Source organism: Globicephala melas, chromosome 4 (assembly GCF_963455315.2).
Source record: "Globicephala melas chromosome 4, mGloMel1.2, whole genome shotgun sequence".
NCBI classification, from domain to species: Eukaryota; Metazoa; Chordata; class Mammalia; order Artiodactyla; family Delphinidae; genus Globicephala; species Globicephala melas.
Window position 1 is genome coordinate 56,662,374 of NC_083317.1, and position 16,339 is coordinate 56,678,712.

The window sequence follows — 16,339 nt, forward strand, 5'->3', positions numbered from 1 at the left end:
ATATGGCCAAGTGAGGCAACCAAGGAAATATGTGTAAGAAGTTATTCCATTATTCACCCAATAACTGAATTCTGGGGCATTTTGGTTAGGAAGTTTTGTTTTGGTTAGGAAGATGAGGAAGAGCTATAAAGTGAGACTGAGAATGAGATGGGATGAGTTACTGTCCTGGGAGCCAAGTGAAGGAATTGTTTCCAGCAGAAAAGAGTGCTAAAAACAGTGTTAAATTTACAGAGAGACAAAAAAGATGAGAATTTAAAATTGTCTGTTAGGTTTAACAGTGTAGATGGATATTATTTGTGACCTTGTCAAGAGCGGTTTCAGTGGAACAAACGTGAGAAATGGAATTAGAGAGAACACTTACATTGCCGGGTATTTTTAAAAGACATAAAATATTATATAGAAACATTAACATGTTTGTATTGTGGTAACAGTAATGTTGTACAGAGACAAAAATTGTTACTGTACTTGCAAGGCGACAATTGCTGGGTCAAATATCCTTGAGCAAGTGATTGGCCTTTGTTAGGAGCAAGGAAAGTTCTGTCTGTCTATCTATCTATCCATCTATCTATTGTTCATATTGTAGAAGAGAAGCCAGAATATATAGACAGGTAGATGGTAGACATTTTGGAGACTTGTAAGATGATATTTTAATTACATCTATTTTCTCAGAGAAATGTGAAGCAAGGTCATCAGTCAAGAGTGCAAATGGTGGAGGAGGTTTTTTGATATTTGAGGAGAGACGACATGAAGTAATCATTTAGGAAAGTGGGAGAGCAATTGACTCTAGAAGAAAATAATTAGTTACACAATGTTAAGTTTATATATTTTGTCATTTCTCATAGATCTGTTTCTCAAATCATATTTTATTACTACAAGTACTTATACATGCAAATGAATTAAGTACTCAAGCAATTTCCTTTTCTTCTGGAAACTCTGAGAAACATTGTTTTGCTGATTTGTGTTTCAATGGTAGTTCTAAAAACTTTAAGTTAAATTCTAAAACTAAGCTATGGGCATGCTTCATTCAACGTTACTTCCACCAAAAGGAAGACACAGGCATATGGGAAATCATGGGCAAAGTGTGCTGCTATGAGAAATATGCAATTTCTATTTAAGTTCAGTCAACAATGGATGAAAATCATAGTTTTTGTTTGCTTTGTCTTTTTTTAACAATCTAATTTTTTCTGCCCTCATTAATTATTTCTCACTCATTTCTTTAATATTTTCTTGCTGACTAATTAGGCACATCTCTTATTAAGCCCATTGTGGCTATAAAGTTGGACCTATGGGATTAAAAGAAAATTTGAAGCGTGAAACCATTTAAATTTAATTCTTTTAATAAAATGTAATCCATGGTTTGTCAAAATCCATAGAACTATATACCACAAGAATAATTTTATGGTATATAAATTTTAAAAAGCCAACCTGTATGGGAAACCCAAAAGGGAATGCAACCTGTAACAAAAATTTTATCACAAATAACTTATTACAAATGAATGACAAGTTATTAAATAACTGATTACAAATGAATGACATAACAATAATGATAGAGAAGAAAAGGACAAACCTAACAAAGTTTGGAAAAACAGTATTATGGCTGGATACAGGTAAAAGACAAGAGGAATGGTACACAAATACTGTGCTATATTTGGGTTTCTCATGGAGGCATGGGTTAGCCACTCAAAAACTACTTTATTTGTGTACCATGGCGGAACAAAGTGCATATATTGTAGATAATGAGAGCCAGTTTCTCCTTGTCAGAAAAATAAGTTACAAATAAATAAGGAAAGGATAAAGACTAGAATAGACCCTGTGGTATGGGATTAGAATCAGAAGTACCAGTAAGAGCCATGGTTTTAAAAATACATATGCAGATAGACAAAGAAATCAGTGTAGATGGTATGTCATTGTAGGAAGGATGTTTGTGTGTGTGTGTGTGTGTGTGTGTGTGTGTGAGTGTGATCTTCTAGCACTGTCCCCAGAGAGGGCTTAAAATAATTGGCATCCTAGTAGGAATGAACACACCTATCATTCTGATATTGGTTTCTAAAGACCATGTTCCAATAAAAGGAACCCAGGCTCCTTGGAGAAGTAGTTGATACTAGAGCTGGAGCAGGGAAAATACAGGATGAGCCTATAGAGCATTTTGTAATTCCAGAAAGTAAAGAAGTGCTCATAAAAAGAAGGGAACACATTAAAAGGGCAAAGGAGCCAACCTGAAAGATGATTTAATTGTAAAGTTGGAGCAGATTGAGTAACAAAATAAATAACAATAGTATTCAATTATAACCTCTACAATAAAATAATACTCATGATATAAATAAATAATGAATAAATAAATACATGGAGAAGGGACAATGTTTTCTTACCAAATTATAATAAATGTAGAAGAAACAAGAGATATAGAAAATCACCATTAGTAAAACACAGTAATTGTTGTTGCATGATGGATGCTAGAAGCAGTGGGTAAACGTTTGTGGAAATACAGGATATTTACATAGTCTCAAAGGATGCCCCCCAAGATATTTTTTAATGACAAAGGGAAAATAGTAATTTTACAGTAGAAAACCTGGTGACACCACTTTGACCAAGTAGTTAAGGACAGCATCACCAATAAAAAGATGTATCTGCATCATGTATGTACTCCTAATATGACACTCTTATGATACTCTTGCTTAAAATGCATAAACTCAGTCTACTCGTGAGAAAACATCAGACAAACCCAAAATGAGGGGCATTACAAAATATTTTATCAGTACTCTTCAAGAGTGTCAAGGTTATGAAAGACCAAGTGAGATAGGAGAACTGTTGAAAATTGGAGGAGGCTGAGGAGACACAAGAACTAGATGCATTATGGGATTCTGGATTGGATCAGATAACAGAAAAGGACCTTAACAGAAAAACTAATAAAATTCAAGTATGTCTGCAGTTTAGTTTAAAAAAATAATAAATCAAAAAATTAAATCTTTATTTTTAGGCAGAGCACACAATGTTGGAGCTGTCTCCTCTGCCCCACTCTAAGCCCCAGAAGGTCAAGGCCTGTGCACACTGTAGTGGATCATGAAGTTTTTGTTGAATGACTACATCAAAATTGAATTTTGTCTGTGACACTGTGTTATAATGATCTGTTATGAATTTTAAGTTCCCTCTCTACTGTGAGGTTCTAAGAGCCAATGATCTTATATATAAAAACTAGATCTGGGACACAAAGATAAATGTTTGCTAAATGTGTAAGTGAGTATTGCTGAATATCTACATTTAAATAGGACCCCTCCCTGTAAGAATAACTATAAGCTATTAAAAATTTCCTGAATTGTGATAAGTACTTCTGAGTGCAAATATATTGTGGTCATATGATTTAAATATGTGCGTGCGTGTTTTGTTGTGTTTTATTTTTCATCATACTCCGGCCAGAAAAATGGAGAAGGATAGAAGAATGCCCTTTACTAGTATAAATGATATATAATTCTTATTAACAAAATAACAACACAAATAGAGATTCGATGATATTTTTATAATTTTGTGTTCTCCCGCAATATGATCAGCAGCAACAGTAATTCTTAACTTTGAAATAGTAAGAACTTTATTCTCTTGCTGTTTTGGTATTTTATATATAATATTTGTGATGGGCTGAGAATTAACACAAAAGGTAGTAGCAATTGACAGTGAAATTTAGAATTGACTTTCATGCTTACATGCTTACTCATAGATTGTTACAACAAACAAAAAAGAACAAATAAAATTTTAATAATGCTTTTACTGGAATACATTGAAATATGTAAATTAAGATAAAACTGTATTTGTTAACATTTACATTCTCTAAAATAAATCTTTTTGATTATTAATTTCCTTTAAATTAGAATGAAAATGGTATCCTAAAAAAGTATCAAGATTTAAATTAATTTTAATTTGAAAAAATGAAGTTCATAGGAGGAAAATAATTAACATTTATAAATAAAAACACTGAAGATGGCATTTTCAACCTAACATCATTTTAATGGAAAATTCCCATATTACTTTAATTTTAAAGAGGGATAAGATCTTCACAATTTATTATAAACCTATTTTATAAAAGGAGTAAGAGCATTAAACAATGGAAGTGAAATGAATTTTCTAAAAATTAATGGATCAATTCTTTCTAGTTAATGAAAACCATTTAATCTGGTTTTTACATGTCAGATAAATGAATCATGGGTAATACATAACACTAGGTGCTCAAAAATCTAATCAAAATCTCTAAAAATGAGTTATTTACCAATACTGGAGTATTCAATAACAGAAAATGAGATATATTGAATAGATTTTTGTGTTTTTTTTTACCATTAAGTTTCTTTATTTCCTCAAAGCACAAACTTCATTTTCTTTCTGTATGCCTCAAAGCCATTGCATGGATAATATTTTGTTAAATTATAGACAATGAAATAGATTTCTAGATTACTCATAGGTTTTCTTTTCAAAACTTAACAGTATTTCCTGAGCAAGTTCTGAATTAGATTTTGCCTCTAAATGAAACCAACACACATTGGAAAAGAAAAAGCCATTTTATCAACAAAGAGTAAGAAGAGACTGGCATAACTTGTGATTTCTAGAGGTAAAAGTACTTTTAGGGTCTCTGGCATATTGATGACCAAAAAAAGCAATAAAAAATGTTAAAACATGGTAGGTTAATTGATAGGAGAATTTAAATGGCAGTGAGATGAATATCTATAGGGTTAGGGAGTGAACTGAATTTAGAAATTTACTATCAGCAAATGAAACACATATTCAGAAGGCCCGGATCTGTGTGATTGCATGGTGTTCTCTTGAGATATGTCACTGAAGGCTAATGGACCTGCCTCAAAGGGGTTGAGTTATGCGGTAATGGGAGCTCAACTTCAATAGAAAGAAAGCTTTAGAAAACAAGGGGAAATGGAGGATGTTAATCCCATAAATGTTATTCATTGATTTATGCATTAATATATTCAGCAAACAAATATATTACTTTTCCTGGCAGTATGATCTAAGACAGTGTGATTTTAATTCTAAGATTTAAAAAAATCTCCCTTTAATTATTATCCCAAATGTAAAATTAAGGTTTCAGGGACTATTTTGGAGATGGAAATTGCGTACATTCTAATTACATGAAAATATAAATGATAAAACATTGCTAAAAACCCATTCATAGGAAAAAACATAATAAACTGTAGGGGTTATTTTAAGATGAAAAGTATAAATGAATGACTTTTTTCTTTAAATTTCTCCCTTTCTTTATTCTTACCTATTGCTGCTCTTTCCTGCCTTCCAGCACTACCACCACTCCCTCCTCCAGCCTCAGTTACTCTAAAAGTAACCACCTGTTAGATCCTTGGTTCTCAACCCTCACTGTACATTAGAATCACCTGAGGTGTGCACCTACCCACGCAAATTAAATCAGAATCTCAAGGAGAGTGAAGTCTTGCTGTTTGCTTTTTAAGGAGCTCCCCTGTTGATCTTAATGTACAGCCAAGTTTGAAAAACTGTCTTCTTAGGTGAATTAACAAGGTAAGTCAGAAAGTTTTCACCAATTAAACACCTACCAGTACTCAGCAACTGCCCTAGCGTAATGGGCATATGATGGCATAAACACTAGGCTGTGTATCCACGTTGTTTACAAATTTACTGCGGTGAATAGTCATTTCTAAATTTAAGTTAGTAACTCTGGGCTTATATGTCTTAATTTATCAGTTACATGCTGTATGTAAGAAAGTTTTTATTAATAATTAAATTCTCTAAGGCTTTGAATTATTTATTTCATATATTAAAATCTTTACAATAATATTATCTCACTTGTAATCTGATATGTTTTCTGATGGGAAAGAAACATTTGCAGTTACAGCTGGCAAGTCTTAGAAATTGTGCTCACAATGTAAAAGTGAACTCAGTTAAAACCATGGGCTAAGGAGTCAGGTTGCATAAATTCAAGTCTTAGCTTTGTGGTTTACTAGTTCTGTTTTCTTGGGCCAGTCATTTAACTTATTTGTACTTTTATTTTCTCATCTGTAAAATAGGGATAATACTATTCCTACTTTATCAAGTTGTTGTGAGGAATAAACAACTTAGAGTTCTTGATATATGGCAAGTACTATGGAAGTGTTAGCTACGACTATATGTTTCAGGCTTCCATGTTTTACCATTTTGAGAGGCTATTACTATTTATTCATATGTTGTAGATATTCTTATGCATTCTATGTCCAAAATGTTTGTAATCTTTTGCTTTATATTGTTGAAAAATATTTTGGGGATATTAAAATATGAGTATATCTAGGGGGGAATAGGTTGTAAATGCAGATGTCTGTTATTTCTTGGATAAAAATAGACTGAGAATCATTGGCTCAGACCTAAAGACATTTGAGAAAGGAGAAATTGGTATGGGTTGGCAAACTCCATTGAATACTAATCAAAGAAGCAAAGAGTTGAGCAAGACATTGAAAGTATGTGGAATTTGAATAGTCAAGGAGGAAGTGGGAAGGGGGTTGCTGATGAGTCTCAGAAGTAGACTAGAGTATGAAACATGATATGAATTAGACCAAGTGTCATAGTTGTGCCTCTTACCTTAGCCTAAGATTTTGTTTTTGTTTTTACCTTGGATAATATAGAAAATATCCACATTACCTATTCATCTGCAAAGACACAGAGTTCTTCAGCATATGAGCAAATTTTTCTTTACACCCCAGGATACTGCAATGGGCAAAACATCAACATATTTGGAGTCAGTCAGCCATATTGTTATGAAATGAATTACTACTAATAGATTTCATATATTATGACATTCAAAAGAGCATTCCTTATAATTAAAATAAAATATGTGAGCATCATGATCATTATCATCATTTTTTACCATAATGAGGAAAGTATCCTTTGTTTAGCAGCCTAGAAGCTTGAATTTTCTGTTATCCTAAAATGTTATTTATTTTTTACTGCAGTGAAGTTTATGGAGAAGAGCCTACTACAGGAACCAGGGGTTCTACCTGGCCACAACTCCTCTATCTCCAAATAGATATGTAATTTTGAATAAATTACTAATGTCAGTTCCCTTATTTGAAAAATGGAGGAAATAAAATTTACAAACAACTCACAGGGTTGTTAGAAAGGACCACATATATAGTGCTGTGAGATGCTCTGTAAAAACTAATAAGTATTTACATATGTATATATTTCTGTTGAGTTTAGAGAGAGTCATATTCTATTATTTCTAGTTTTGGTAACATTTTGTATGCAATGAATGCATTCTTTATTGTAAACATCTATTTGAAATGGTCTGTGCCTTTACTGTCTGAATCCCTAGCACCTAGGACAGTGTGTAGTATACACCATTTTTTTTAAGTTGCTATTTGAATAATGTTAAAACATGTACTGTAATATATTAGATTCTTCCTGCAGTTGGAAGCAGAAAGACTAGGTTTAAACCCTAGTCTGTCTACTTACGGTCTCAATGACTTTGAGAAGAATCTTAAACCCTCTGAATCTTCATTGTCCTCAATCTATATTTTTAAAACGTTGGTGCACATTTAACAGAAACTATTCATTCTTTTCTCTTAAAATATACTCACACACAAATGCATGAAATTTAAATAGGTTCATTGACTCAACAAAGCCCATTCATTAACTTATTTTGCATAAATATCTTTTTTAATTCACACGATAAATATATATTAAGTACCTACTGTGTGGCCAGAACTCTGCTAGGCAATGGATTCCAGCCGGGAAAAGTAAAGACATGCTTTATGCTTTCGTGATGTTTATAATCTGTGGAGGGTAAATAACCACTAATAACTAATGGATAAGAATTGTCATGAGGGAAAGGAACATAAGGTCTTTGAGAGTACTGAAAAATTGATGATCAGGCAAGATTTCCTTGAGAACATAATAATTGAACCGAAATTTTAGGAATGAGTTATAGTTAATAGGCAACGGGATACGAGTGGGAAGAAAGGAGTCTAGGAGGAGGGAATAAGATGTTCAAAGGACTGATGGCTAGAGAGGGTATGATCTACAAGAGGAAATGTTAAAAGGCTGCTTTCCTGGAGAACAGAAAGGAAAGAAGGCTGAGAGATGAGGATGGACCAGCAAGAATGTCCCTGTATGATGCATTAAGGATTTTAGTCTCTATCCTAAGAGAACTGGGAAAAAAAAAATCTCTAAAGCTTTTCCTCACGCCAAATTTACATAGTAAATGAGATTTTAAAAATTAAGGAAGCTGGGCTTCCCTGGTGGCGCAGTGGTTGAGAGTCCGCCTGCCGATGCAGGGGACATGGGTTCGTGCCCCGGTCCGGGAAGATCCCACATGCCACGGATCAGCTGGGCCCATGAGCCATGGCCGCTGAGCCTGCGCGTCCGGAGCCTGTGCTCCGCAGCGGGAGAGGCCACAGCAGTGAGAGGCCCGTATACCGCAAAAAAAAAAAAAAATTAATGAAGCTGTCTGAGACCCTCAAAAAATTTATGTATTGTTTCATTAAAAAATATTTCCTATGCTGTTTTCAACATCTTTCATGATAGTAATACTTAAAACGAAGTTTATCTGAACGAATATTATTTTTATGAGCTATTTGCAAGCTCCAAAATAGAAAAGATTTTTACTTTCTAGAATAGTCATTTTCAAACCAGTAACTACAGGAGAATAGATTAGAAAGTTTTAAAAAATTAAAAATACAACTTTGGTCCAGAATCCATCTCTTCTACCACTTTCTTCTTATGTTATATAACTGATTTTCTTTTACATAAATCCACTAGAGAAATACATACAAATGTAGTCATAGTATAAAAATATTAACTAATTAAGCCACCACTTATTTAATTATTCCCCACTCAGACATCCCTCTTAGTTCAGCATAACATTTATCTTAACCCATTACACCAATTAATTTGTCAACATCTGAATAAATTTCTTGCTAATGTGCATGCACACATATCTATCATTATCATCTATCCATTTACCCTGAAAAACCAAAATATTATTAAAAATGCAACTCAACTGCAAATTTAACCTGTAAAATTTGCAACTGATGCATGGTTTCAAGAAGTCCAAGGAAATGATATTAGGGATATTCTGACACCTCAGACAAAGTATTATCAAATAAAAATTATGATAGCAGTTTACACTTATTGAATACTTGCTGTGTGTTAGGCACTGTTCCAAGATATATACATATTTAGTCCTCTCAACAAACTTATGAAGGGGGTTCTTTAATTATCTTCATTTTTAGGTGGAGAAAAAAATTCACACAGAGTAACTAGTCTCTGCAACTTAGCTCAAAGGTGATGAGCTAGCAAGGGCAACAAGTGCAAGCAGTCTGAATCAGAGCTCAGAGCACTCTGTCTCTTGGATTGGCGAAGTTAAACCAGTTAAAATTAAAGTAAAAGAATAATGGTATGATTGGCATTTCAAAGAGAATGACTCGAATATCAAAGGATTAAAGGAAGCTATTAGGAAAATTGATAAGATCCTTGAATAATTTGCAGATGTGACTATTTTTATTGTGTTTTAAAAGTTAAATTTTACAAATACTACATCGGGCTAATATGAAATTTGGCTGGAATAATCACAGATAAACAGTTCATGATTTCTAAAGATTAATGTACAACCTACTTTCTGTCAAATATACAACGATATCTTATGCTCTTTTTAAAATAAAATTTAGTAAAATTTTTGAAGTCCGTATTAAAGCATGTTTTCATTACTTACCAAAAAATTTTGGTCTGCACTTGCTATGAATGTTTTTGTGAAATATTCATGAAATATTTGTGGAATGCAATACATGAAATATTTGTGAAATATTGAAATATTTGTGGAATGCAATACACTGCCTTCCTCTAGAATAATCTAAAGAACAACATTTCCTTTTTCTTTCACTGGCAGCCCAGACACATATTCAGGCTCAGCTAATCATTCACTACTTCCTGGGACTTTGAATCTTTGAGGGAGTCATGTGAAATACAAGTACAATTGAGAAAATATTTATTATGATTTGGATGGTTGCAGGAGAGACAGGAGTCTGGCCGCAGTACTGGTGACTGTTTCTGATAATGATATAGGGCAAAGCAGTGACAGTGTTTGACCTGGCTGTTCCTCTGGGGTGAACATGGTGGTGGTTTTGTGGTTCAGTCCCTCTCCCTTGGTTTTTGTCCATTTTAAAAACCTTGGTAGCCTCCAAGAAGCATACACCAGATGGATTAAGATGAGAAAAAGATTTAATAGAGGGAAATGTGTGAAGAGGATGAAGAAAGGGGAGGAAGCAGCAATAAACCAGGAAAGCCTTCAGACTGTGTTGCAGGTCTGACACCCATGAAAGGAGAGGGATAAGAAGGACAGGACTGTGCATTTTTGAGAGTTTTGGTCAGGTCACTGGGATGTCTCTAAGAAAAAGTTGCACATTAGTGAAATCGCATATTGGGCAGAAGTAGCCCAGCTTATCTGTAGTACTTTGCTGTGCTCAGTCATTGGCTGGGAGTGGCTTGGAGAAAGCAGTGTCTGATGTGAATATTGGGGTATCTCCAAAGGTACATTTTCATGGCCATCACGTTGAGTCTCTAGAATTTTCAATTCTATAAACTGTTGATATCATTCCAAAGATATTCTTTTCCTGCTTAATTTAGTCAAGGTGATTATATTTTCTTGCTACTAGGAAGATCAACCTGTACCTTTTTTTTTTTTTTTTTTTTTTTGTGGTACACGGGCCTCTCACTGTTGTGGCCTCTCCCGTTGTGGAGCACAGGCTCTGGACGCGCAGGCTCAGTGGCCATGGCTCACGGGCCCAGCCGCTCCGTGGCATGTGGGATCTTCCTGGACCGGGGTACGAACCCGTGTCCCCTGCATCGGCAAGCAGACTCTCAACCACTGCGCCACCAGGGAAGCCCTAACCTGTACCATTTTAAGAAGTCTTTCTTTAACTGGCTTTTTAATGACACAGATTGTTATTGGAGTTTCGTGACTTGTTATCGTTTATGGACTTAGAAGCTCAGGTTTGCTGTTGTATTTCCCTGTAGTTCATTGTAGAAACTCTAGCTGAAGAAAAATATACAAATGTATGCTTCTTGCCAGTGTTTACATTCAAACAATCCTGAAGAGTTCATATTTCAAGTAAACATTTCATTACAGGGTTTCCTTTGCATTGTCTTCTTAGAGAGGTTTCTCAGTTTTCTTACGGTGAAGATCAAAATACAAAACAGAAGTCCTTACATAGTCTAGTGGTCTGGGTCTACTTGCATCTGCGGTCTAATCTGGCACCATGCCTCCCCTCACTCTTTTCCCACTGCATTGTTGTTTCACTTTCTCTCAAGTGCTGTGTTAGCTCACATCCTCCAGGAAGCAGTTGCCAAGACAGGAGTAAATGTGCAAGTCATGCTTACACTTGCAGAGGTTAAAGGACAGGAGGCCAGACAAGAAAAACAGAGCCTTCGGGTTGCAATGTAGGTGTGATATCTGTGAAGGAAAGGCAGAGGAAGGGTCAACTGCCGAACAATTACAGGGTTTCAGCCAGGTTGATAAGGAATTCTTGAGCCAGTTTCCTGTTAAAAGAGTTCTATGTCTTGCAGGAAGTGGGCCTGTGTTAGTATTCCCAACCGTGCTTAGAACTTGGCCAGGATCAAGAAGAGAAAGTAGTAGACCTAAGATGCTCTTTTTTTATAGCTACCATGTCCACCCCTTGCTCCAAACAGATCTATTTCTTCATGCAGGTTTGGAGAACAGCTTCTTCATAGTTCCTTTGGGCTTTTATTTCTGAGGGATAACATAAAAGAGGGAGTTTAGTGGGAAGAACTATAGCCCATGCTTCTTAGTTGGTCTCAGGGATTTAGTTGGTACTTAGCCTCTCCTTGCTGTTCTCCATTCTATATTCCTCTCACCTTCAGCTATCACTTGGGCATGTGATTGAGACTTACCTGGTAGTGTGATCCAAACTTTTCTTCTTCAGCAGTCTGAACCTTTGGCAGTCACACTGTTTTCAAGCCAGAGTTGCTACACATGTTCATTCACAGGCAACATGGGCAAAGCACTACCAGGAGACGTCCAAGTGGGTGACCTGGATCTATACAGAGACCTCCATGACTAAACTGTGTAAAGGCATTCCTCCCTCCTCCGACTAATGATGTTTAATTACTCAGGATGGTGACGACTCTGCCTACTTGTTGGTCCATGTATACAAGGAGCCTCAAAAACTTGGTGGCAGACTTCGATGGTCCTGGTGCCCCTCTTCCATAGCCATTATATCCTAGAATTCCAGACACAGATTCTCTCTCTATCCCATGCTTTCACAACTTGATACCAACACACTTGACTCAGTTCTTTTCCACTTATTAATTGTATTGGTGGGATGACTAATTCCTGCAGCTTCATACACTTTCATCCTGTGATGTCCTATATGTCTATCTTGATGAATGAACTGTGTGTTTTTGAAAAGACTTTTATATAATTTGTGAAAGCAGCATTCTACAAATGTTAACTAGATCATGGGAGATCAGGACATCCAACCTACTATTGACTATTCAGTTAACTGCTACACTATGGGGACCGGGACCACCAACCATGCAGATCCCAGAGGTATGGCGCTGGGAAGTCCAAAATTTCCCAGTGGGTCATTGAGAGTGATAGCCAATGGAGTCAGTCTTCCTATTCATAGTTTCCTATGGATGTCATGACAAAGTACCACAAACTGAGTGTCTTAAAACAGCAGAAATTTATTGTCTCGCAGGTCTAGATGCTAGAAGTCTGATATCAAGGTGTCAGCAGGATCAATTCCTTCTAGAGGCTCTGAGGGAGAAACCATCCCATGCCTTTTCCTTCATTTCTGCTGGTGGCCAGCAGTCCTTACCATTCTTTGGCCTTTGGACACATGAATCCAATCTCTGCCTCTGTCTTCATATTACCTTCTGTCTCTATATCTTCACATCATCTTCCTTCTGTGTGCATCTTTGTGTTCCATTTCTCTCTTCTTATAAGGACACCCGTCATCAGATCAAGACCCATCCTAATACAGTATAGTCTCGTCTTAAGTTCATTACATTTATAGAGACCCTGTTTTCAAGTAATGTCACATTCTAAGGTTCTAGGTGGGCATGAATTTTGGTGGGACACTATTCAACCCAGTATATACCCCTTTCTCCCTCTGGCCTAGCCAACTCCCAGTCTTTCTTCAGATTCAGGCTGTTGTCACTTCCATGACTGGCCTGTTGTCACTTCCATTTTCCCTGTTTATACAGCTTCATAACATTATATGCTCTTTGTAGCACTTATCTCAGGACAGTATTATTGAATATGTTTATGTGTGTGATTCTTTTCTTGATGTCCATCTTCCCGTGCTAAGCTAGCTGTATGCTTAAAGGGCACAAAGAATTTCTCTTAGTTTTTACTCATTACTGTATCCCTAGAATCTAGCACATTTCCTAACACATATAATATGTACAAAGAATAAAATATGAATAAGTAAACAAATAGCTCAGATTCTGAAATAAAGAACAAAACAGGGATGGTGGAGGAGGGTGGTCATGAACACTTCTGCCCTCAGTTGTAAGAAAAAGGAGCACCGAGTAAGTAACCCTTCATCTGTTCACAATTCATATGGGAATTCTGCTGCGAAAGAGTCTGCCCTAGATTGGCCTTGAACTTTATGAGAGAAGTTAGAAAACTGATTATTGGAGATATGAAGGCTCTTACGGCAAAAGGGAGCAAAGAAGAAGAGGAGGAGAAATTGCAGGGAGAAACAGTGCACTGGCTAAGGTGGATTGGACTGCCCTTCAGAGTGATGATTACAGTGGTGGCAACCATAAGTTAGGGGTAAATAAGGCAGGCCTTGACTGCATGACAGTAAGGATGGGTTAATGTCTACCTGTAATCAAAAATAGATTACAAGTTTCTTCTTCCAAACAACATAAAGCTGCACACTATTAGCCCCACAGTATAATGAAGTATACTTCTTGTTCTGTGTAGAAGTCTCTATTTTGTCAGTGTGAAAAAAAAAAAAGTGACACTGGTGGAATTGTATGAAACCAGAATGGGAGAGGAACAAAGGGAATTTTCAGTGGCAGTGTTAGCAGACAGAAGGCGCTATCCACAGGTGGCGTCTCCAGTTAGAGACTTAAAAATATGATCCAACCAAGAAACAGGTACAAAGAAATAACGTCGGAAGAAAACGGAGGAAAGAGATAACCAAATGGAACATAGATGAAGGAAGCTGAGGATGCACCAAAAAAAAAAAAAACCCTGTTTTATAAATTCACCCACTAGCCAAGCTGTGTCTGTTTCAGACTCATGGAATTTTTGCAAAGTTCAAACCTCTGTGGTTTCTTTGCTTTAAAAGTGTGAAGTCATTCTTGCTAGTACAGATAGAAGAGCACAGGAGGTCACATAACTCCTTCCTTAGCAGAACTGGGTGGGGAGGGGAAGCAGTGGATGCTCGTTCAAATCTGAGTTCAGTGTCCTGAAGAATTCAGAAGGCTTTGCAAACCAGGTAGGACTTGAAAGTGATAAATAAATTTACTTTAAGTTCCTATTCTCTTGCAAACGTTAAACTTCTGATAAAATTCAGTTGAAATCCTCCCAGTCTCACATGTTTTCAATTAAGAAAAGCTGATAAAGAGGGAAAACCTTTTGACAGTTATCCTTGTGACCACTAATAATTACCATTCTCTTATTGGCAAGTTTTGGTGATATTTGATTCAGAAAGTGCTAAAAAAGCACAGTTCTTATCCTTAGGAGTTGTGAATGTAAATGAATGTTACACGTCTGTGCCCAAATCTCCACTCTGAAAATGGTTTGGGGAGTTAGTTTAAGCTTTAAGAAGGCTTAGAAATAATTGGTTAAAATATTAATAACACTACCAAAGGGGAAAGCAGTTATTTTTGCCACTCAGACTTTAGAAATGCTTTCATTTAGGGTATATTTGGCATGCAATTTTTAATTTATTTTATACCAGATCAGTGGTTCTCAGGTATCATTATATTTTGTACCCCTCAAGTAATCAATTAGAAAACATCTTTCTAAATCAGAACATCTAGATCCGTGTTTTGAAATCTTTAGTGCTATATGTAGCTTGTTGGTCAGATATTCCATGTTGCATGTATGTGGATTAATGGTTCAGTAACTTGTTCTTTTACTAAACTCTCACATGGTTTGGAATGTGTTGTTTTGATTAACGTTTAGTAAGTGTTCAGTGTTGTGTATCAGAAAGGCATGGTCTTGGGCATCAGATAGAAGTGGCTGCAAATACCAAGTCTGCATTTTTACTAGCTGTGTAAATGTGGGTGAGGCACTTTGCATTTCTGAACCTCAGTTACCTTATTTTGAAAGATGCTTTAGCATTGTTCAAGCATTATTGAGAATACACTATTATGAAATAGATGAATGTAAAATAAGCAATCAATACATTTGTTTCCTTCCTTCCTATTTCTTTTTTTTTTCTTTTGCGGTACGCTGGCCTCTCATCATTGTGGCCTCTCCCGTTGCAGAGCACAGGCTCTGGACGCGCAGGCTCAGCGGCCATGGCTCACGGGCCCAGCCGCTCCGCGGCATGTGGGATCCTCCCGGACCGGGGCACGAACCCGTGTCCCCTGCATCAGCAGACGGACTCTCAACCACTGCGCCACCAGAGAAGCCCCTTCCTTCCTGTTTCTAAGTGTTCAGCCTACAGTTCTTCAAACACTACTCAACAGTTATTTGTTGATGATACCACAGAATTTCAGATGAGTCGTATTGGTAGCTGGATTTCTACTGCTGCCTGTTTCCACTTGTCCTTTGTGAGTTACCCTGATATTAACACCATCATTGTATTTCCCATTGGCACATATTTATTGGCTTTTGCATGAAGGAAATAGTCTAAGCAACTATTCTCTGATTTTCATTGACAGTTTCTTAACTTGCTTTTGAATCTTTGTACCCTTTTGCTCCTGGGGGCCAGGAGTCAGAGTCTATGAAAAAAGACAAAATCTAGAAGAAATATTCTAGCCACCAAAAATTATTGAATGAGAAACTCAAATAAATAGAAAGAGTGAAACTAGTATAGAAAATGAGAATATCCAAACACAGCTTCAAGCAGAGAAATTGATTAGTTTAACCTATAGGGATAATGATACATTAGCTGCTTAGAAAAGAAAAAGAGGCATCTTACTATGCTAGTTATGAAGAATGGACGTTATTAAAGAGCTAAAGAACTACAGGGATGTAATTATGAGGAAGGGCTAACCCAGTAGATCAATAATAAACCTTAATAAAAAAGAATCTGAAGGAAGGGTTAAGAAAATTGGATGACACTTAAATACTAGGAATAGTCCTAGTATTTAACTTTAACAAAGGAAAAGACAATGTATCATGAAAGTACACACACACACACAC